The following is a 23,667-nucleotide window of genomic DNA, read 5'->3' on the forward strand; positions in this document are numbered from 1 at the left end:
GAGGGGGGAGGAGGGATGGGATCCTGTGCACACCCAGGGGCACCTGGGCCTGGCATCTGTGCACACGGGAGGGGGGAGGAGGGACGGGATCCTGTGCACACCGAGGGGCACTGGGCCTGGCATCTGTGCACACGTAAGGGGGGAGGAGGGATGGGATCCTGTGCACACCGAGGGCACGCGCGCCGGGCCAGGCTGCCAGGTCGGTGGACCAGCGCGGTCAGCCGGGCCTACTGAGTCAGTCACAGGACTGTGGCCCGGTCCCGCGGAGGACGGTGGTCTGTCTTGGCGTCCATACTACCTGTCCGGCAGGAGCGGGCACACTGAGGCACCGAGCTGGGAAGGCCAGGCGTGGCCTCCGGGGAGCCGGAAGGGCTGTGCAAGCCTGAGCTTTGGGCCGGCGGGGCGGGGCAGGGCGGGGAAACAGAACCAGGCCTGGACGACCGCGGCTGCTCAGTGAGCCTGCGCAGAACGGAAGCCGGGCGCCGCTCACGGAGCATGCTCGCAGCGCCAGGAGCCCGCCCCAAGCTCTCGGCTGAGCTTCCGGCAGTTTGTGGCTCCACCTCCCAGAGGCTCCGCCCCACGCGCCTAGACCACGCCCCCTACGCTGTCCTTTGCCTTGGCTCCCATCCCTATCTCGGGCTCAGCTCCGCCCCCGCGCCCTCGGCCCCGCCCCCAGGCGCTCTGGCCCTCGGCCCCGCCCCCAGGCGCTCTGGCAGGCCCCCGCGCCCTCGGCCCCGCCCCCAGACGCTCTGGCACGCCCCCGCGCCCTCGGCCCCGCCCCCAGGCGCTCTGGCACGCCCCCAGGCCCCGCCCCCAGCTCGTGCGGGCCTGGGCGTCCCGCGCGCAGGTCCTGGAGTTCCGCGCGGTTTGCAGGCCGGTGAGTGCGTGGGTTCCTCGCCCCGTGCGCAGCGCGGGCTCTCCCTCGGGAGAGAGCGGGCCCGGGGACGTCCGCAGCCCCGAGCGGCCCCAGCGCGCCCGGCCCTCCTGGAGGACAGGCCCCGGGCGCCCAGGTGTGTTTCGGGCGTGCCTCCCTGGGCCTGGGATGCGGGACCATGCGCGGCGCTGGCCGGCCCGGGGCGCGTGCGGTCGTGGCCGCCCCCTGCGTGCACCTCCAGCCTCCACACCTGCGGGACCCGGTGCGGGGACTTCCTGCGCCTGCCTGCCGCGTGCCTGCACCGCCACTGACCCGAGCGCGCAGGCCTCTCCGCCCGCCTTCCGGGAAACTTCCAGAAGCCCCCGCTCAGGCCCTCCTGGCGGGCCTGGGTCTGTGCCCTGGGCAGAACCCTGTCACCTCCGCAGGAGCAGGAGGATGGCGAGTTCAGGTCTCCCCTCTCAGGCTGGTGTGTTTGTGTGCATTACGCCTAATTGCGTCCATAAACACTTAAGTAAACAAGTGGGGTTGGAGAGCCATTCACACTCGACACCATAATTCCCAAGCCGGAGATAATACAGTAGAGTAATTTCTAAACTAGGCATTGCTCACTCCGAGTTCACCATTGCCTCAGATCTCAGCATGGCTCAGCCCAGGAGCTGGCTTTCGGTCCTGGAAAGCAAGATTGGGGTGTGTGTGTGTGTACGTGTGTGTGCGCGCGCGTGCTCACCACTGGCCTGGCTGGACCCATGCAAGACACAGGGGAGCGGTTTGAGCCAAAGGTGAGCTGTCTACCCTAAAGCTAAGAGTTACACTGGTTATTAAACAGGCAGCTGTGGAGACAGACTCCCAGACCCTCCTCTTCCTCTTCCTTGGTGCCCAGAGGTGGTGCTGGGACATCATATGGTTACTGTGATGGATCTTAAAATGGACCGGACACTAAGGAGAGGCTTAGGTCCTCTTGAAGGAGAGGAGCACTTGGAAGAAAACTGTATCAGGAGCACAACTGGTAGGATTGTGGGAATTTGCTTTCTTGGGGCGTCTGCCAGGACCTCTGCAAGTGGCAGGGGAGAGTGGACCTATGCTCGCAGGGGTTTCCTCTCTTCCTGGGTTCCCCATCTTGAGTTAGAATTTCATAGTAGGAGTATATTTTATAGTCTGGGCACTAGAGGAACTAGGACTGAAGTATACTAAGAAAGTGTTTTGTGTGTGTGTGGGGGGGGGGGGGGGGAATGGTCCTGGGGCTTGAACTCTGGGCCCAGGTGCTGTCTCTGAGCTCCATGCTAGTGCTCTACCACTCAAGTCACTATCCACTTCCAGCTTTTTCTGTGATTACTTGGAACTAACAGTCTCATGGACTTTCCCTGCTTGGGCTGGCCTTGAATTGTGATCCTCAGGGATCTCAGTCTCCAGAGTAGCTAGGATTAGAGGTGTGAGTCACCAGTACCTACCTGTTCTAAGGTATTTTTCAATGTAAATATTCCTTTCATCGGGGAGAAACAATCTGTACCAAAATAACTGAATTTAATCCAAGAAAGGTTTCATTGTTGGCAAGGTAAAAAGAAATAAAGCCCTAGGTACACATTAGTTGTCCATTCAGTCTTGCTCAGCTGTTAAGATGCTTGATCACTCTCTTCCTCTGAGGGAAAAGGATAAGGTTCTTAGGGTGCCCTTCGGTGGTCCTTGAGACTCTACCTGCCTTTCCTCACTGGACTTGAACTTCTCCATGTGTCTTAGTTAGGGCCTTCTGTGACCCTCATGTAGCTAATGGGGTAGGGAAAACCCCAGAAGAACTTGCCTCCATCCTTTGTTAGAAACCAAACCATGTTTCTCAGCATTTGCTAATAGGACCAACTTACTAAATTGTCATCGTTTTCTTCACTTGCAGGGGGCAACCATGTAGGAGCTAGTAGCTTCAACCATCAAGGCTCTTGAACTGTCCCTTTGGAATTCATGCCCTCAAGGATGTCAGAAATGCACTGCACATTTCTAACCCCTGCAGGGCACCAAGGAGTCCATGGCTTGTCCTGCCTGTGGGCTCAGAGAAAGCAGCCTCTCTGTATCACACACCCAGGGAAAGATCCAGAGTCAGAGCTCAGAGCACAGTGTCCAGTGGCAGTCTGGTCCTAGCACACATGGTAAAGTAGAGACATTGCAAACCAAACCATGGAAAACCCAGGCCTGTTTGTTCTGTTTCTTCTCACACATCCCTCTGACCCTGCTCAGCAGCCTTTCGTGTGTGAAAGCTACCCCTGGAGGGAGTGGTATGAAGACCACCCTTGGACTGCCAGCCCCAGGCCTTTGATTTCCAGCTGGCTCTCAGGTCACTAAAGGAGATCCACAGTCTCGGGCTCTGAAAAGCCTGAGAGGAGCCACTGCCACAGCCTTCCCTGACTCCTTTTTCATGGGTTGGTAGCTGCCCATAACAGTTCTTTGTGAAAGAGCTGGCCTCTTCCAGATTATTATTTAAATAAAACCTAAAGGTTTTCAAATCAGAGACGGAAAGCATACCTTGCCCTGGGAGAGCGCAGGTTCCTTTCAGCCTGCTCACAGGCTCTGGACAAGCCAGCGCAGCCCAACCCCTGCTCTTGTCTGAAGTGAAGTGGAAGTAAGAGGCAAGGCTCTGTGTGCACGCGTGCGCACACATGCACGTGTGTTAGGGGGATGTTAGAGCCTTGCAGAAGGCTGGTTCTCTCTTGGTTGACATGACTGACATTCCCATTCTATTTGCTGTGGTAACCTGTCCTGGGCATAAGCAGCTAGAAATGAGAAACTCACTTTGGTGGCCTAAATACTGCGTAGCGTGTTTTTTGGCATTTGAGTAATGGTTGCATATCTGTTGACTATAGAAATAATCTAGGTTTGTTGTTTTTATTTTTTAATTTAAAAAACAGCAAGAACAAAGGCAGTCTTAACACCTTTTCTGTCGGCAGGCTACATGGTTTGAGGAAAACTGTTTCAGGGGTGTGTGGAACATAATGAACGACTTCCTTTTCCTATAACTGCAGAAGGATCTCTCTGATGGTGATTGGTCTTCACCCTTGAAGGGATCAAAGTGGCTTTGTCAGATGTGGCTCACCTGTCAAGGGGCCGCAGACTGTGTGGTGTCCAGTGGCTAGGCCTTCCTGTGTGACATTCTCCCAAGTCTGTCCGCTAAGTAAACAGCCCACCCAGGCCACGGGCTAGCAGTTGACCCCAGGGGCCACATGCTGCATGCTGAGACATGAGTTTTCAGTGGCTGTGCAGCAGAGGAGGGGCTGTACCCCTCCCCCCCCCCCCCCCCCCCGCTCCCGCTGGGGGTGGCTCATTTGGCCTGTGAAGTAGGTGTTGTCGAGCCAGTTAATTCTATAGACGCATCTCCGTACAGCTGTTACATTTGCCGTCCTGAGAGGATGTGTGTCACCATGAGAGCAGTAAATGCCCACTGTGTCCACACTACTACTTCTGAGATTTCCGTGCTCAAGTAATTTCTTTCCTGGAGCACGTGTGCAGTCAGTACGGTATCTGGTCCCGTGGCCCATTCCCAAAAGTCTGAGGTGACACTGAATGCAAAGCCCACCAATGGTGTGGCTCGTAAAAGCAGGCACTTGTTAAATCTATTTGTTTTTATTATAGACATCGATCTGCCAGTTGCAATAATGCATTTATGGACATTTATTTTTTTCTGAAGCACAGTGTGCATGGCAGTTTTTACTGACAAATTGAGTCATATGGATAGTAGTTTAGAAAACTCTGACTTTATTGACAGACTGGGCGACCTCAGCATCAGATCGTAGAGTGGGAAAAGAGCGGGAACGAGGCTCAGGGCAGGGTAGGAGAGGGGACATAGATGTGGAGATGTAATAAACGATGGGTAATTATTTCTCATTTGTTTGTGAACTCTTTAGCTGTTTTACTCTCAGACCAAAGGATGATGTGTAGGCAAGGTTGGATGCGCTGACTCTTGGGCTCGGTCCCCGAGTGTAGTAGAGTTTTCTTGGGCAGCAATGGAGGCTCCTGTCCCAGAGGTGGCCTGAGCTGACTGGTAGCAGAATTCCTGAAAGAGCTGGCCCAGGGCAGGTTGTACGGCCGTCGGCACAAGTGAGGATTGGAGCTCAGAGACTTCTGTTTCTCCAGGCTTCTTGGGGGGATTTTGGCAGTCCCCCGTGCCCCCCCCCCTGCACCCTACCCCCCAGCACTTGAGCCCTTTCAGGAATTCTTAAGGGTCAGCGGTAGGGAGTGCCTTCCAGCCCAGACCAGCGCCCTTCTGGCTGGATCTTCCTGCTGCCACCATTGCTCAGTGTTGTCTGCCCAGGTGGTTCTGTGGACATTTTTGTTGCTCCTTAGAGGTGGGTAAGGGCGAGTCTGTTCAAATGCAATACGAGCTCATCACTTTGGGGTTTTGTTTTCGTGGTTAGGACAAAAGATGCAGATGTTACCAAAACCTTGGCATTCTTTTTTTTTTTCTTTTAAGTGAATTATTTAAAGATGTTTTTAGTGCTATTGTTACAGTGTTATACAGAGGAGTTACCACTTTTTAAGTCACGTAATGTGTATGTCTTTGTTTTCCTTTTTTGGATAGTGTCACCCCTTCCTTCATTTTACCTCAGTTTCCTTCTCCTGTCTCCCATTCCTGCCCACAAGTTACACAGTTCATTTTCCACATGATGTATACTGAATAGCATGATTACTATTTGTTATTTCTTTTCTACCACTGTGCCTTGTTACCTCTGAAAGGCAGGGAGGACGAGAAGGCACTTGGAGTCTCTTGGGGGGAAAGATAGGGCACAAATACACACACACTTGTGAATTTGGTTAAGGTTTTTGAACACCAGTGTCACCAGGCATTGTGCGAAAAACCAGCCTCCACATCTGCACCTGTTTGAGGGTGCTCAGCACCAAGCTAGGGGACAGGCAGTGCCATGGCAGGTACGGGCATGCAGTCCTGGGGGGCCCCTCTCTGTCTGTGATACAGTCCTGGGGGGCCCCTCTCTGTCTGTGATACAGTCCTGGGGTGCTCTACTCTGTCTGTGATGCAGTCCTGGGGTGCCCCTCTCCTGTCTGTGATGCAGTCCTGGGGGGCCCCTCTCCTGTCTGTGATGCAGTCCTGGGGGCCCCTCTCTGTCTGTGATGTAGTCCTGGGGGGCCCCTCTCTGTGATGTAGTCCTGGGGTGCCCCTCTCTGTCTGTAATGCAGTCCTAGGGGCCCCTCTCTGTCTGTGATGTAGTCCTGGCTGCCCCTCTCCTGTCTGTGATGCAGTCCTGGGGGGCCCCTCTCCTGTCTGTGATGCAGTCCTGGGGGGCCCCTCTCTGTCTGTGATGTAGTCCTGGCTGCCCCTCTCCTGTCTGTGATGCAGTCCTGGGGGGCCCCACTCCTGTCTGTGATGCAGTCCTAGGGGCCCCTCTCCTGTCTGTGATGCAGTCCTGGGGTGCCCCTCTCCTGTCTGTGATGTAGTCCTGGGGGGCCCCTCTCTGTGATGTAGTCCTGGGGTGCCCCTCTCTGTCTGTGATGCAGTCCTAGGGGCCCCTCTCTGTCTGTGATGTAGTCCTGGCTGCCCCTCTCCTGTCTGTGATGCAGTCCTGGCTGCCCCTCTCCTGTCTGTGATGCAGTCCTGGGGGGCCCCTCTCTGTGATGCAGTCCTGGGGGGCCCCTCTCCTGTCTGTGATGCAGTCCTGGGGTGCCCCTCTCTGTCTGTGATACAGTCCTGGGGTGATCCTCTCTGTCTGTGATGTAGTCCTGGGGTGCCCCTCTCCTGTCTGTGATGCAGTCCTGGGGGGCCCCTCTCTGTCTGTGATGCAGTCCTGGGGGGCCCCTCTCTGTCTGTGATGCAGTCCTGGGGGGCCCCTCTCCTGTCTGTGATGCAGTCCTGGGGGGCCCCTCTCTGTCTGTGATGCAGTCCTGGGGTGATCCTCTCTGTCTGTGATGTAGTCCTGGGGTGCCCCTCTCTGTCTGTGATGCAGTCCTGGGGTGATCCTCTCTGTCTGTGATGTAGTCCTGGGGGGCCCCTCTGTCTGTGATGCAGTCCTGGGGTGCCCCCTCTCCTGTCTGTGATGTAGTCCTGGGGTGCCCCTCTCTGTCTGTGATGCAGTCCTGGGGTGCCCTCTCTGTCTGTGATGCAGTCCTGGGGTGCCCCTCTCTGTCTGTGATGTAGTCCTGGGGGGGCCCCTCTCTGTCTGTGATGCAGTCCTGGGATGCCCCTCTCCTGTCTGTGATGCAGTCCTGGGGTGCCCCTCTCCTGTCTGTGATGTAGTCCTGGGGGGCCCCTCTCTGTCTGTGATGCAGTCCTGGGGTGCCCCCTCTCCTGTCTGTGATGTAGTCCTGGGCTACCCCTCTCCTGTCTGTGATGCAGTCCTGGGGGGCCCCTCTCTGTCTGTGATGCAGTCCTGGGGTGCCCCTCTCCTGTCTGTGATGTAGTCCTGGGGTGCCCCTCTCTGTCTGTGATGCAGTCCTGGGGTGCCCCTCTCTGTCTGTGATGCAGTCCTGGGGTGCCCCTCTCTGTCTGTGATGTAGTCCTGGGGTGCCCCTCTCCTGTCTGTGATGTAGTCCTGGGGTGCCCCTCTCTGTCTGTGATGCAGTCCTGGGGTGCCCCTCTCTGTCTGTGATGCAGTCCTGGGGGGGCCCCTCTCTGTCTGTGATGCAGTCCTGGGATGCCCCTCTCCTGTCTGTGATGCAGTCCTGGGGTGCCCCTCTCCTGTCTGTGATGCAGTCCTGGGGTGCCCCTCTCTGTCTGTGATGCAGTCCTGGGGTGATCCTCTCTGTCTGTGATGTAGTCCTGGGGTGCCCCTCTCCTGTCTGTGATGCAGTCCTGGGGGGCTCCTCTCTGTCTGTGATGCAATCCTGGGGGCCCTCTCCTGTCTGTGATGCAGTCCTGGGGGGCCCCTCTCCTGTCTGTGATGCAGTCCTGGGGGGCCCCTCTCCTGTCTGTGATGCAGTCCTGGGGGGCCCCCTCTCCTGTCTGTGATGCAGTCCTGGGGGGCCCCTCTCCTGTCTGTGATGTAGTCCTGGCTGCCCCTCTCCTGTCTGTGATGCAGTCCTAGGGGCCCCTCTCTGTCTGTGATGTAGTTCTGGGGGCCCTTCTCTGTGATGTAGTTCTGGGGTGCCCCTCTCCGGTCTGTGGGTGCCTTGCCATCCATGCGGCTCCACACTCCATTGGGCGGTCCAGGGCCATGGTCATGGAACAAGAAGAAGCATGGGGAACGTTCCAAGACTTCACTGGGGTTTCCCACATCTCTGTGGGACCCTCATCTGATTTAGGTCAGAGCCTCGGTGGGCAATGTGGGTGGTTTCCCTGAGAGGCCCACGCTGCAGGAGCGTGGACTCGGGTGTGTCTGGGGGCCTGTCTGCAAGCCCTGATGTTTGAGGAGGGCGTGAGGGAGGCCACGAAGGAAACCAAAGCAGAGGCCGGCGAGGCCTGGGCCAGTGCCACATGTGGTGTCTTTGCTCTGGGCATGCGTGCATGGGGGCCCCTGGGCCGTCGGTGCGTGTTATAAAGTTCACTTTGTATCACCAGATAGGAAGAAGAGGAAGGTGGGTACAAGGGCCTGGAAGGAGGGGAGGGGACAGGCTGGGAGGATGTGTACCAGGCAGGCTGTGTGGTGCGTGGAGTGAGAGGAAGTGACCGAGTTAAGAGGAGCTTGCTCATTGAGGAAGAAGCAGATGTTCCTGTCGATGCCTTCTCTGTGGACTTGGGGGCAGGCGGAGAGGGCTCTCTGGCTCTGGAAGGTTCCCGGGTCCCTCTGCCTTGCCTGGAGCGTGGCCCCCAGGGCAGGAGACTGCCTGATTGGAGCTGTTCATTCAGGCAGGACTGTCAGCAGGAAGCCTGCTCATTAACGGGCACCTGGCCCCCAGCCTGCACCCCATGGGGGGCACCTGTGCTTCCTGCAGGCGACCATGGAATCTTTAAAATCACACCGTCAAGTTTCAGGCGTACAGTCACATCAGAATGCAAATTAAACATAAAGTGTGTGTTTCCTTCCCCTAAAGACCATGGGAAATGGTAGCAATTCACGCTGGTACGCTTGAGCGTGTCTCTGTGGGGGCCTCTGGTGCCCCAGCAGTGGTGGGCACCCTCCCAGGGCACCGGGGCACGCCTCCTCCCGGCCTCGCACCCTGCCTTAGCCTGATTGCGGTTGCTGTAGTGAAATTCCTGGAGACTGAGTCACTGGGAAGGGCAGAGGTTTCTCTTTGCTCGCAGTGCTGAGCTGGAAGTGCACAGTGTGGCCTTACCGTGGAGAGCAGAGGGCCGTGGGCACCTGTGAAAGAGGACAAAGAGGGCTGAAGGTCAATGGCAGACTCACTCCGTGGGAAAGCAGTCCATTTCCAAGGCTCAGCCCCAGAGCCCTCCATGGAGCCCCGCCTCCAAGCCCTGCTGAGCCGAGCTGCAGACCTGAGGCTCTCCACCCCCACTGTGAGAGGCAAGCTTGAGCCCCAGAGGACTTGCGGGGGGGGGGGGGGGGGGGGGGGGGGGGGAGGCTTGTCTCCCAGGCGCTCCTGCTCTGCTCCTGTGAGGAGCGAGGCCACCCGATAGCCACAGAGGGAAGGGCCTGGAAAGCAGTGGCAGACAGAGAATTTGGATTTTGGTAGGCAGAGTCATTAGTGGTGGCAAGGGAGGAAGGGTTTGTTTTGGCTCCCAATTTCAGAAGTGACAGCCCATGCTTGGCTGGCTGCACCTCTTCTGGGCCATGGCGACACAGAACGGCATGGTGGGAGGTGTCACGGAGCGGTTTCTTACCCCACCACAGGCAGGACGCCGAGGGGCTGGGGGGGAGGGGAGACTCAATGGGAGTAGGGACATGGCATGTCCTTCGTGGGCGACCTCCTCTCAGTCATGCTATCATGTATACATCCATCATTCGGTGTGTCCGCTGATGAGGTCAGAGACCTCGGGAGCCAATCACCACTCAGTCGCTGGTTCTACCAGCTGGGGACCGAATGTCCACACAAGAGCCTTTTGTTGGAGCTGCTCGTTCCTAGCCAGACCGCAGCAGTGTGGAAGGCAGGTGCCTCTGAGTAGAGAGGTTTAGGCAGACATTGAGGGAGATCTGGGGAGATTCCCAGGAGAAGAACAGCACCTGAGGGAGGGGTCCTGGATGGTGTGTGTGTGTGTGTGTGTGTGTGTGTGTGTGTGTGTGTGTGTGTGTGTGTGTGTGTGTGTGTGTGTGTGTGTGTGTGTGTGTGTGTGTGTGTGTGTGTGTGTGTGTGTGTGTTGGAAGGACCCAGCATGGAGGCCAGCAGGCATTACAGGCCCAGGCAGTTCTCTGGTGTTTAAAGTCAGAGCTTGGAGAAGTTCCTTGGAAATGGGGCTTAAGAGTCAGAGTGTTCTGAGAGTGTCATCTAGTGAAAGCAGCGCCAGCAGTGATGGCTGTGTGTCGGATGACAGGGAATCAAATGCGAAAGCATGTCACATCCTTAGCACAGTGGCGCTGGGCGCTGTGATGGGCATGCTGCCGCTCTTATTAGTAAGGCTTTTAGCACTCAAGGGGAAGTTTCTAGAGTAATGGGCAAAGAAAAGAAATGATGTATTTCCAAGAGTTACTGAATTTAGCCAGCTATCCCAAGTAAACCCTTGTGTACTATTCTTTATTGTGCAGAAAAATTTGTTTCTGTCACCATTGTGTTGGCATCAGATTAAGCTGTCGAGGCAGATGGATGCGGGGGTTGTGCTGATGAACGCATTCCTCTGCCTCCTCCAGCTGCCCGTCTCCCTGTGGAGCGGGGCTGGGGCCTGGTAGGTGCTGGTGGAAGCCGAGTCCTCTTGGGTCACATCGGGGAGGCTGGCAAAGGCAGCTTCTACGACGGGACTGCTGGTATTTCCAGCCCACACTTACATAGATAGAAGATTAGATTAACCCTGCTGGCCACCAGTGACCACCACTGTGGTCTTCTGCCCAGCAAGGGGACTGTGTCCCTCAGTATGTCCCCAGACTCGGAGGGCGTGTCTCCTGTGTGTCTGTATTTGGCGAACGGTCCCCATAGGAGGTTGCTGGGGTAAAACAAGGCCATAGCAGATTCCTGCTCTCACAGGCTGGGCAGGGAAGGGAGATGCCTGTACCCACAGGAGGACGCAGCAGGGAGCCAGCTGCTGCCTGGGGGGCGGGCGCGACCTCTGTTTCCCTGTGAACTTTGCCTGCTCCCACCTCAGAGCTGCTCAGCGCGCCTCGTTCCAGCCTCCACTGTGGGGTTGTGCTCCGGCAGCCATGCTGACCAAGATCCGGGCAAAACCAAGGCGTCTGATTTCAAAACCATAAGACTCCCTGGGGTCGCGTGTGAAGGTGGGGTGGGGAGGCGAGGATCACTAATTAGACCATACTGAGGAGTCCCCATGCTAGTTCAGTCCCTGGCATCCCGCGGGGGTGAGCGTGTACGGGAATAAGAGGAAGCAGCATGAGCGGGCCCCCAGACTGGTCACAGAACGTCAGGGACTCCGAAAAGGGCTGCAGCAGGCAGGGCAGTGATGGGCGTCCGTGGGCACCCATGACTGGCAGGATGCCCTCAGAGCCAGGGAGGAGGGCTGCCGAGCGGTTGGCACAGACCCGTGGTTCCTGGAGACGGCAGCAGGCAGCAGGCGGTCTTCAGCGCGTGGACTTCTGCTGCAGGTCTGCAGAACAGCATGGGCCCTTTCAGAATGCTCGCCGAGCTCAGTCGAGCGGACCCCAGCCACCGTGTCTTCCTGAAAGGCTGCAGGCCATGCCTGTGGCTGCCAGGCATGTCTGTGTTTCATCCACACCATCCCTGGGAAGCTATACGGGTAGGAGATCTACTTCTGCCTACCTCACCAGTTCATGCTGTGGGTTGTAGATCTACAGAATGCATCGGAACAGTGGATAGTTTTAGACTGGTTGCATAGAAAAACTCAGGCGTATTTGGGAGTATCCTGGCCTCCAGGCCCCAGGGTGTGGGATATCCCGATGTGGCAAAACACTGTGCCCTGCAGTCGGCCTCAGGGGCCCAGTGTACCCAGGAGAAAGATCTCTGGTGGTCAGCCAAGACCCTAGGCAGTGAACCACACTGGGTGGTGTGTTGTGCTGTTATGATATAGAACATGGATTTGAATTTATTTATTTATTAGCAGCTATATTTGTTGCTTAATTCCACAGTGAGAGTCTCTAAGAATATGATTAACCTTGAGGGTCATTGTATAATGTAATTATTAATGATTGATTCTGCGTATCCTCAGAATCAATAAGAGCAGCATAATGGTCTGGCATGGAGTTGGGTCTGATTCCTTGCATTTCATAAACACAACTTCATGACAACATTCCTATTGGTTTATTACTCAGAACATGTTTGATGTATCTGAAGTATCTGATTAGTCTTAAATAATTACTGTGACATATAGAGTTCCTCACATAACTTACGCTAATGTGCAGACAGTGTTAGAGTCTCCTGCCACTAATAGTTAGGGTGGGGATGTATAGTAATTGATCTTCCTGGGAATGTGGTAATGTAGAAAACAATCTGGGCTGTTGGAAGTATATTTTATGAGTGTGCATTGGGCCTCTGGGATGTTATATTGAAAAACCCAATTGCACAGTTACCATGGGAACCCAATTAGAATAGATTGTTTGATTTTTTTTTTTTTGTCTTTCATCTTGACCAAAATCTAATGTATTTTAAATGTTTTTGTATGGAATTGTATTCCTGTGCTGATTTGCTATGTCCTAGGATTTTTTTTCTTTGCCTCGTTGTACCCTCAGCCTGGGCAGACATGGTGGGAAGTTGGCAGTGTAACTTGATGGAGCTCTCTTCTAGAGAGTTCTTCCCGGTTTTGAGAGGAATTGGTGCAGGTTGGTGGTAGAGGTGGGCGTACTGGAAAGGATTCTGTAACAGCAGACCGGGTGCTCCACTGGTAGAGCCCTGGAGACGGCAGGCAGGCTTCCCCCAAGCCAGGCATCCGCATGTGGTCTGGTCTTGGATCTTGTGTGTGCTTTTTATCCCTTGTGATACCAAAGAGCTCATGTGAGTTACATGCAGTGGGCTTGAGATGCTTGTTCCGGACTTCTCTTGGGTACCAGACTGCAAAGATGCTCAGTTCTCTATACATAGAGGTACAGCATTTGCTCATACATCCCTTATACTTTAAATCATCTCTAGATCATGAATAATAACTAACAATGTGCAAATATCAGGAAATCATAAGAAGACATGTACATGTTCAGTATGGATGCTTTTTTCTCAAAAATTCTCACTTCACAGTGGTTTAGGTTCTCAAACGTGAAAATACACCAACTATATCACTGTTTACCGCATACAGAATTAAAGTTGCAAGCCTGGTATGGTGGCTTGGTGTGTAACCTATGTGCTTTACAATGTCTTCAACCTCGTGCATTCTTTTCTTTTTGTTATATTTCACTTTATTGCTGCATGTGAGATAAACACCAAAATATGTAACTATTTTTTTGCAAGCTATCAGTTACCTTTTAAGGAGACTGAAACCAGAAAAAAAAATTCAACATGTATTTACCCATTTTCCATTTTTGAATTATTTATTCCTTATTATAGATCCTAAAATTCAATCTAGTATCCTATAATAATTTTGCACTCAAAAAACTTGCACTGAAATTTCTTAAAGACAAGCCTGCTGGGGTACAGATTATCCTGCTTTTGTTTTTGCTTTTTTTTTTTTTTTTTTGCCAGTCCTGGAGCTTAAACTCTGAGCCTGGACGCTGCCCCTGAGCTTCTTTTGCTCAAGGCTAGCACTCTACCACTTGAGCCACAGTGCCACTTCCGGCTTTTTTGAGTAGTTTATTGGAGATGAGAGTCTCAAGGACTTCCCTGACTGCGTTGGCTTTGAAATGTGATCCTCAGATCTTAGCCTCCTGTGTAGCTAGGATTACAGGTGTGAGCTCCTGGCACCCAGTTTTTTCTTTTTGGAAAAACTTTTGTTTCACCAGCACTCCTGAAAAGAAGTCACTAAATAAGGAATTCTGGATCCACATTCTAGACGTTCCATTGTGGCCTGCTGTTCTTAACTTCTGATGAACAGTTTGCTGTCTCTCTTAAAATCATTCCATTTTGTGAAATTCCCTCTGCAGCTACCCAGCTCTGTCCAGCCACCTTTAAGGGTTTGGCTTGGTAATTTGGTTACTGGCCTTGGTGTAGTTGTCTTTATGTTTCTTCTGTTTGGGTGTATTGAGCTTCTTGCATGTATTAATGTAGGCTTTTCATTAGTGCATTTATTATTTCTTCAGATCCTTCCTCTATCTGGGAAGCTCGTTCACTTTGTGAGGCTTGAAACTTTCTCTGCCTCTCTGATGTTTTTGTATCTCATTCTCTCTCTGGAAGGACTAATTTCACAGTTGTATGCTTTCATTGTGACTTTTTTTCCTTTTACTCTATATAATATGTTAATCACATTAGGTGTTTTTCTTATTTTAAACAATGTATTTTCACCTCTGTAAGAGTCACTTATAGGTGTTTTATATTTGTCTTGTTTCTTCTCCTCCTCTCCTCTCTGTTTTGGTTTGGTTCCATTGAATTTTTCCCCCTGGGTGTGGATTATACTTTCCTGCTGCTTCTTTGTGTGTTAATTTTTTTTATCAGATAGCTGACATTGATAATTTTGTTGTTGTGTGTTATTGTTGAATTTTTATTTTTTTATTGTGATTGTTGAATTTTTAATAATGAGTTTTGGACTAAATGTTCTTGCTACACTATGAGTTGAAAGAATGTATCTCTCCTCAAAGCTTGCTTTTGCACTTTGTGAGGTTGGTTCTGATACAGGGTGTAGTCTATAGAAGCATTAGCCTGACTGTTGAGGTGAGTAGGTATACACGGTATGCAGTGTGTGTGTGTGTGTGTGTGTACATATAGATACCTACGCAGCCCCAGACTTGTGTTGGTTCAGTTGGCGGTTCCGTGGCTTTGTTGAGTCATAACTCCACTCTGAGCTGAGGAACACCTGGGTATGAAATAAAGCAGCTCTATGATCTTTGCCTGATGAGGACACAGCTCTTCCCAGCTCTGTCGAGTGTGGTAATCACTACTTTCTAGGCTGCAGCCCAGGACATGGGGCAGAGGCTGTCCTGATGCCCACAGCTCTCAATAGGAGGAGCCTTCCTCTCCGCTCGTGTACTCCCGGATTCGTGGCTTTTTGTTCTTATCCTTACCTTGAGGCGTCCATCTGAATTTTGGGGTGGCCCGTGGGCTGATGGTTCACCTTGTCCCCCCACCTCAGGGATCCTAGTCCTGGCTGTCTGTGGTCCCCCAGGACATTGCTTCTTATAGTTTATTTTAGCCATGTTCGGTTTCTGCCCTTCCGTCCTGGCTTGGAGTGTAAACTCCTGCTGGAGTTTTAGTGGAATCGTTGTGAGAAGGAGGGTGCCAGCTGCATCTCCCGAGCACTGGCGCCGCTCGCCCGGCAGGTCCTCTGCCCCGGACCCGGGCTTGTGGTCACAGGCAGAGGTGACACCTGTGGACTGCTGTCTGAGGGCACGCAACATGCTTTCGTGGCCCTCACAAAGGTCCACAAAGAAAATGTAAGTCCTTCATCTTCCTCGACAGACTTGGTGCACTAGACGGCTTTGGTGTTTTTACTGAGGTAGATTAAAGAAGCAAACTGATTTCCTTCTAATAACTTTTTTCCTTCCCTTCCTCCTTCTTCCTCTCCCTCCCTCCCTTCCTCCCTCCCTCCCTCCTTCCTTCCTTCCCTCTGTCCCTCCATCCCTCCATCCCTTTCTTCATTCCTCTCTCCCTCCCTCCTTCTCTCCTTTCCTTCCTCTCCTTATTACGTGTTATTTGAGGCCCACTAAAGGATTCCTGGGTTACAACATGGAAGCCCAGGTGGACACTTGACCACCACCCTCCGGAGACGATCACGTCACAGCCCCAGCACCGCTCCTCGGCCCTGCTCTCCTGGCCAGCACTAGACTTCCCCCTCACCAGGCCCTGGCCTTATCACTACGCCAAAATTCACACTTACCATTTCCTGCCTTGACCACAGACCTTCGCGTTTCTCAACAAGAAATCCCTCAGTGTTGTTAGCGAGGGTGCTGTGCTGTGTGTCTGAGATCTGCCCTTCTGTGGGAATCTTGTGGCTGTAAATCATCGACGTTGCTATGTTTGGCCGGAGCTCATTCACTTTCAGTGCAGAATGGCACTTGCTCATGCGACTTCTCCACAGTTTGATGTTACACTTTCTTACCCCCTTGTCAGTGGGCATTTATTGGTTCCCAGCATTTGCCAGGACTGCAGCTTGGTCACATGTACATGGCTGCCAGCACCCACGTCTGACCATGTCTCCCCGGTGTGTGCTCCGGGGCAGGACTATTGGACTGTCAGTGCTCAGTGCTACAAGATAGCAACTGCTTTGTAAAGGTGGTTAAAGCAGATTACCCTCCTATCAGCTGATCTACATCATAACCCAAACCTGGTGCAACCGCACTACTAACAGTTGCTGACCCACGGGATAGACAGTGTATCTCTGTGTGATTGCAGTTTGCATTTCTGGGATTGGCAGTGAACTTCAGCATGCTTTTACGTTGCCACTTGTGACTGTTCTCTGCGAAATGCCTGTTCATAGGTTTTTGGCCTAAGAGTCTACTGGTTGTCTTTTTCTTGCTGATGATCAGATGTATTTTCACAGCCTGGATTCTGACCCGTTGTCAGTATGTGGACTACAGTGGTTTCCCACGTGTGATTGACTTCTGCCTTTCTTTGCATGTCACGTGTACCCTGTGCTCTATCTTCCTCCCCAGGTTGTCTGAGTGCTAGAGAGGTCAACACAATTTTTTTTAATGTTATTTGTTCACTGTCTGGTTTATTAGAGTCCCTCAATCTAGTTGTCTCTAAAGAACTGGAATGATAATGTTTTTGCCTAAGGCTACAAGAAGTTAAGCATTCAGAAAGTCTTGAAGATTGAGAAAAGTAATATTCAAATCAGTGATCAAGAAAGGTTAGCCAGTGTACAAAAATGGACACACAGTGTGGGTTCCATCATTCCGGGGTGGTGTCACAAGTGTCCGGTGTGCAAGGCCTCATTGGCATGGAAAGGTGGCCATCTGGGACCCAGGACAACCTGCTCACTGACTAGTAATTTTCTGCCTTTGATACGGGGAACACTCCTTTTGGGAGAGGTTGCTGCGAGGCTTTCCAAGGGACGCAGGGGTGTGACCTTGGGGCCTGCCTCACACCATTGAAGATGTTGTAGCCGCACGGCACACCCTGACAGTCTGTACTAGGAAAGTCATTTTTGTGTTGCTCTCCTCACCCGAGAACGGACATGGATGGGAGGGCTTCCCTGTCACCCGGCCGCTCACTCCACATGTGACCAGGTGCCCTGCGGTGAAGGATCTGAAGTGCTTCCAGCACTGGCTCAAGGCAGGCTCACATCTGGGACTCTGTCTTAAAGAATGAACCTTTGAGCACGATGGTGTTTAATATGGTGTCTAGTCTGTTACATAGTGCTATCACAGAATACTAAAGACTAGGTAACATGCACACACATATTTAAAGGAACAAAACAGACATGTAGTGGACAGTGGTGACTCAAGCCTGCAGTTACTTGGGAGGCAGAGTTTAGGAGATCTCAGCCAGGCTAGGGAAATGCTAGTGAGATTCCCACCCAACGGATAAGCCAGATTCCCACCCAAGGGATAAGCCGGATGCCCATCCAACAGATAAGCCAGGTTCCCACCCAGGTGCAGCAGCAGCTGCCTGCCATCCCAGTTTCACAGGGGTAGGTAGGAGCGTCTCATCTAAGGAGCCGGAGGAGGATGCTGGGCAGAAGCGTAAGGGGCTGGAGGATGGTGCTGGGCAGAAGCGTAAGACCTTGCCCAGCAAACAGAGCAAAAGAAAAAAAAGGGTGAAAAAAAGTACAAGCAGAGAGAAACACCACTACCACAAAAACCACAAAACAAAGCAAAACAAACACCGAAGCAAACAAAAAACCAAGGACCCCGTATTTCTCAGTCCTTAGAGGGCGGGGAGTTCATGATCAAGCACCGGGCACTGTCTGTGCTGGACACGTGAGCACCGGGCGCTGTCTGTGCCGGACACGTGAGCACCGGGCGCTGTCTGTGCCGGACACGTGAGCACCGGGCGCTGTCTGTGCCGGACACGTGAGCACCGGGCGCTGTCTGTGCTGGACACGTGAGCACCGGGCGCTGTCCGCCACAGACAGACACATGAGCACCGGGCGCTGTCCGGCGCGAACACAGCCTCCACAGGACGGGTAGTGTCCTCACACGGTGGGAGGGCAGCAGAGGCACACACAGCTTTCTTTAGGAAAGGGCCCCAGGACAGGACCCCTCATATGATCACACAGCTGTGCCTGTGTTTGGAGGGGACCCTCAAACTGCTCTGCGCTGCTGTGCACTGAGGGTAGTGAGGTTCTTAACCAGCCACCCGCGTCTGGCCTCCAGGCCGGCACCATCCACGTTTTAATCCCGGGAGTGTTAGGGTCATTGTTTCTTCACATCTACGTGAGAGGCATCCATCTGGTGAGTTTGTGAGGCGGTAGAGTGCAGAGTGCGTGGGGCTCGGGCGGCCCTGGCCAGGCAAGTCCTGACCGCACGGAGTTCAGGCTCAGGCGGGGCCCAGCTGGCCAGGCAAGTCCTGACCGCACGGAGTTCAGGCTCACGGGGGGCCCAGCTGGCCAGGCAAGTCCTGACTGCACGGAGTTCAGGCTCACGCGGGGCCCAGCTGGCCAGGCAAGTCCTGACCGCACGGAGTTCAGGCTCACGCGGGGCCCAGCTGGCCAGGCAAGTCCTGACCGCATGGGGTTCAGGCCCACACGGGGCCCAGCTGGTGGCAGGCAAGTCCTGACCGCACGGAGTTCAGGCCCACACAGGGCCTAGCTGGCCAGGCAAGTCCTGACCGCACGGAGTTCAGGCCCACACAGGGCCCAGCTGGTGGCAGACCCCTGGGGAGGCACAGTGACCCTGCCCTTCATCGCCTCCTGAATCTCAGTTTCTCTAGTAGGCACAATAACAGGACTAACCAGAGTGGTCCAAAGGAACCGCGTCCATGATGGCAGCATTCTGTGTGTGTCACCCAGAATGGCAGCCACTATTGGTCAGCCACCGTTGTGTCCTTGAAACGTGAGCTTGAAGAGTGGGCACAGCCTGGAAGCAGAATGGTAAACAGAATTACATATTCTCATTACGTTCAGTGTCAGTGAGCGGCCACATGTGTGGGCTGGACTGTGAGTGGTCACGTATGGGTGGACTGTGAGTGGCCACATGTGGGTGGACTGAGTGGCCACTTTGTGACATGGACTGTGAGTGGTCACGTGTGGGTGGACTGTGAGCGGCCACATGTGGGTGGACTGAGTGGCCACTTTGTGATGTGGACTGTGAGTGTCCACGTGTGGGTGGACTGAGTGGCCACTTTGTGATGTGGACTGTGAGTGTCCACGTGTGGGTGGACTGAGTGGCCACTTTGTGATGTGGACTGTGAGTGGCCACGTGTGTGTGGACTGAGTGGCCACTTTGTGACGTGGACTGTGAGTGGCCACGTGTGAGTGGACTGTGAGCAGCCACATGTGGGTAGACTGAGTGGCCACTTTGTGATGTGGACTGTGAGCGGCCACGTGTGGGTGGACTGAGTGGCCACGTGTGGGTGGACTATGAGCGGCCACGTGTGGGTGGACTGAGTGGCCACGTTGTGACGTGGACTGTGAGCGGCCACGTGTGGGTGGACTGAGTGGCCACGTTGTGACGTGGACTGTGCGTCTCTGTGGATTCAGCATCCATGTGCTCTTACTCAGTCATCTTCAGGGTCTCTTCAAAGTCTGGTGCCCGTTCTTCTTTGTATTCGTTTATTTGTAAAATTTTAGTAACAAACTGTGATGTGTATGGTGTTCATATAATGTACTTTGATCAGATTTACATCATCTCTATTACTTAACCGCTTTTCTTTTTCCCTTTCCTTAAAACAATTTTTGGTGGGTTTCATTATGCTATTACGTGTGTGTGTGTGTGTGTGTGTGTGTGTGTGTGTGTGTTCACAAATGGTGAATAGAAAGATATGAAGAAATATGCAACATCCTTTGCTATAAAGGAAATGCAAATAAAAATGACCCTGAGATTTTTGTCTTATCGCCTTCAGAGTGGCTGCTATTGAGAACACAACATCCATAAACGCTGGCCAGGGTGAGAGAAAGAGGGATGTGTGTCTGTGTGTTATTCAAATCTGCTCTGAGCACCGGAGCTCAGGTCTGTGTGGTCTCGTGGCAGGCTCTCCTTGGCAGTATTGTCAGGATGGCAGCCGCAGGGAAGGGAGCTGCTCACCGTGGGGGTGTGCTGTAGGACGGAAGGATGGAAGGGTGGGTTGACAATAACTCGCAAAACCATTTGAGTAAAGGAAGATGCTGTTGCATGCACACATGCTTTGCTGTGTTCACTCTATAATGTTCCTTTAACCGCGTTTAGAATTTTTGTCAGAATTAATTTAAATTTATGATTCAGTTTTTCTGTGGTAAGTAATTGCTGTTTGTAAATGAGACTAATGTCTATTTGGTACAAGGAATGCAATTTAGAGTTACAGATCTCTTGATCCTCTGGGGGAATAAATGTATTACCTAAAGCTGGCTTCAAGCAGGACTTGCCTTTGAATCTTAAAATATCCGCTTTGGAAAACTGGGTTAAGTTATTTTAGAAATTATAAATAATCGCTTGGTAATTAGGTGTTTGGTTTTATTTGTTATCATGGAGTGCTTATTAAAGTTCAGTGCTTATTTTTACTCTGTGGATCTGGAGCTTGCATAGGCCGGGCGGTGAGAGGTCGCCTGGACCCTTTACTTGCTGAGCTGGCTAGTATTGCGTCATGGACAGCCTCCTGAGCTTTCAAATTCCAGTTTCCTTATGGAGAGGGAAAACCCGTCCCTTTCCACAGGGCCTGCTCTACAATCCCGCAAGCATTTACGTAATCAAAATCCCCCGTGGGTGAGAGGGTACCTGCGCCAGGCCCACCCTGCCACGAGGGTAGCCTGTCCCTGGCTGCTCCCCCCTCCCCCCCCCCCGCCCTTCTTCCCTGTTTCCTAGGCACAGCGGCCTCACGTGGTTAAAATGACATCGGAAAGTCATTGCTTGTGGGTTCCCGCAGAAACAGCCCTGCACGCGGTCCGCAGACAGAGGATGATGGCCTACCATTCCCAGGACGCTCGCAGGCCGGAGCCGGCTGCCCTCCCCGGTGTCCGGCAGGCCACGGACCACGGCACGCGGCTGACAAGATTGATGTGACACCAGCCATTCCCGGGGCCCGCGTGGCTGGGGACCAGCCCCACAGACCTGCTCTGGCGCACTGCTGTCTGCAGAGAACACGGTTCCGCGAGGCACTTCTGTTTTAATATTTACCATTTGCAATCTTTCTTTTAATTTATCTTCATCCTTGGGAAAAAAAAAGAAAAGAAAAGCTGAAGTCTTTCTTTGAGATGCAGCGCTGCTAGCGGCGGACAGGCGGGCTTTATGAGTGTTTACGGAAGCTGAGTGCCTGGGATTTTCAGCCGGTTTGCTTCCTGCACACACTTTCTCTTTGCCTTTCACATATGATCCAATAACAATAAGTACATTTTAAAATGTATGAAAGTTTAATGAATGACCAGTGAGGGGAGAGACCACTTTTATAACAAGATTAATACCTTGACTCAAGGGACATAACATTTTAGTAAAATCAAAATTTGTATAGCTATCCTGGTCGTGCTAGCCACCTCTGGCTTCCTTATAAAAATGTCCAAATAAAATAGTGGCTGCCGTCTCTGGCTGTGATTTCCATCCGCTCCCTGTGTCCTGACCCGGAACCCTCTCTGGGTGGGCGGGTCTGGGCTCAGGTCCCCCAATTCCTGCCACTGCAGTTTGTGCCACTAGCTGGTCTCAGATGAGACGCCGGGCAAGCCGGCTGCAGCCTAGATGTCTTCCGAGACAGACACAGACAAGTGCTCCACAAGGTGGCTGAGGTCGGTGCTGTATTCCACAAACCCAGAGGCTCTTGGTACCTCCTCCCCTCTTTCTTATACACTTCAGCAGGGGTGTTGATGTATTCATTTTTTGGCTAGTTTGTTGGCAGAGATGCTGGTGGAGGAGGTACCGAGTCAGGGTCTGGTTCTAAGTGGGGAGGCTCATTTCTTGATCTAATTTATAATGAGATATAAAGCTACTGGCCGGCAGACACTAATCTTAATTTATGATCTGTTTAACCTTTTTATTCCTAGCTTCATCTCACCACCCTGGCCTCGGCCTGCACCGGCCTGTGAGGGGAGCGGTGTGGGATCCTGGAGCTGGATGTGGGGGTGTGGTGCGCGGGGCTCCTTCTTGCCTGCTGTGAGCCGCTGCCTGCCTCTGTCCTGGCGCTGGGGCCCACTCTGCTGCCGTCCACAGCCAGGGGTGAGGGCGTCGCGGGGGCTTCACGCCGCCCCTCGTCTCCCTGGTTTCTGAACTGCCGGGCTTGGGTCAGAAGGGAGCCTGCATGTAGACAGGTGGCGGTGGAATTGGTTTTTGTGTGACTTTCACCCTGGTAGAAGAGGAGAGCCTTGAGGAGAGCTGCCCCTTAGCGCAGGAAGTCTGTGCGTCCACTGCCTCGCGGCTGAGCGTCCGCGCCTCACGTCCAGGGCACAGTGGCCATGTTCGGGATGTCGACTTGGGGGTGGACCACACCCTGCTGTTTCCTTTTTGTCTTCTCCAGTGTTGGGTCTGAAGGCTCGTGGCGCCTCCTCCCCTGCTTCCCGGGTGGACGTACTCATCCCCATGCGGTGATATTAGGCGGCTTTGGGAGATGATTACAGGGAGATTGAGGAAGAAGGTGCCAGCCTTGAGCAAAGGGTTGGTCCTCCTCAGTCCGGGACACTGGTCCTCCTCCAGCCAGGAAGCTGGTCCTCCTTGAGCTGGGACACTGGTCCTCCTCACACAGCGATCTCCTCTGTGATTTTGGACACCCTACCTCCAGAGCTATGAGGATGAGTTTTGGTGGTTCGCGCACCACCTGGCCCAGCGCGACCCACCGGGACGGAGGCACCCTGTCTGCGGCAGTTCCTTTCTTTGCCCTTGTGAAGGACCTGGCGGTCACTGTGTGGACCGCCTCTCCCGTGGCTGGCCAGTGCCACCTCACGCCACACACAGCAGTGCGTGCCCTCTCAGGCGCCTGGCACGGGTGCATGCCAGCGTCTGTCACTAGCACTGCTGCTCATCCTGGTCCCCGCGGCTCTGTCCCGTCTCCAGCGCTAACGTGAGACCCTCCCTGGTGGCTGCCGTTCTGGTACAGCTCGTTGGCGTTTTGTGTTGCCCTCACGCCCTCCTCTCTCTGGAGGCGTGCTGTCCCTTCCCTTCCATTTATTTAATTACTCCGTGAAGTCTGTTGGCATGGACTCAGGGGTGCTAACTTTGTGGGGTCCACCGTGCGGACCTGCCTGCACACATGCATGGTGACCAGTGTGTGTACATGCAGTGGTCTTTCTTCCCCCGTCTGTCATCTGCATGCATGTTGGTGGACACAAGTTCACCTTCAATTCCTCTCATTTCCAGAAGTTTCTGGGTTCTGGCCTCTGCCCTTTTCCTATCTGTTGGTCTCTTTGCCATTGGGAAACTGGTTCTGTCAACCTGCAGATGCTCACTTCCATCACGGCCTCTTTTAAACGGCTGCCAGTGTCCTTGTGTTCTGGTCTCTCGATGTAGATGGCTTCGTGGGCAGAGCTCTGCTGTGAGGAGGGGCATCTCCTGTGCTTGCGAGTGAAAGACTTCAGCCTGGTTAGAAGCACAGAGTTGACATATGGACTAAAATAGACAGGAAATGAAGTCATTTTGTTTTTAAAATCGATGGCATGTTTCCAAATAGATATACCAACTAATTAGCGTATTTCTCAACTCCCTGAATGTTGCATGTTGAGA

At 53.2% G+C, this 23,667-nt stretch overlaps 1 protein-coding gene across 3 annotated transcripts in view; it reads left to right on the forward strand.

Moving 5' to 3' along the window:
- Positions 1-818: 818 nt before the first annotated feature.
- The window catches only part of Mgmt (O-6-methylguanine-DNA methyltransferase), a 202,295-nt gene continuing 179,446 nt past the window's right edge, over positions 819-23,667 (forward strand). The window contains exon 1 of one of the 3 annotated variants that reach the window (XM_042701470.1): positions 819-877. The gene's annotated coding sequence lies outside the window, so the exon portion shown is untranslated. The other 2 variants (XM_042701472.1, XM_042701471.1) reach the window with 2 other exon arrangements.

Source organism: Dipodomys spectabilis, unplaced genomic scaffold, assembly GCF_019054845.1.
Source record: "Dipodomys spectabilis isolate Male_0828 unplaced genomic scaffold, ASM1905484v1 ptg000289l, whole genome shotgun sequence".
In the NCBI taxonomy this organism is placed as follows: domain Eukaryota; kingdom Metazoa; phylum Chordata; class Mammalia; order Rodentia; family Heteromyidae; genus Dipodomys; species Dipodomys spectabilis.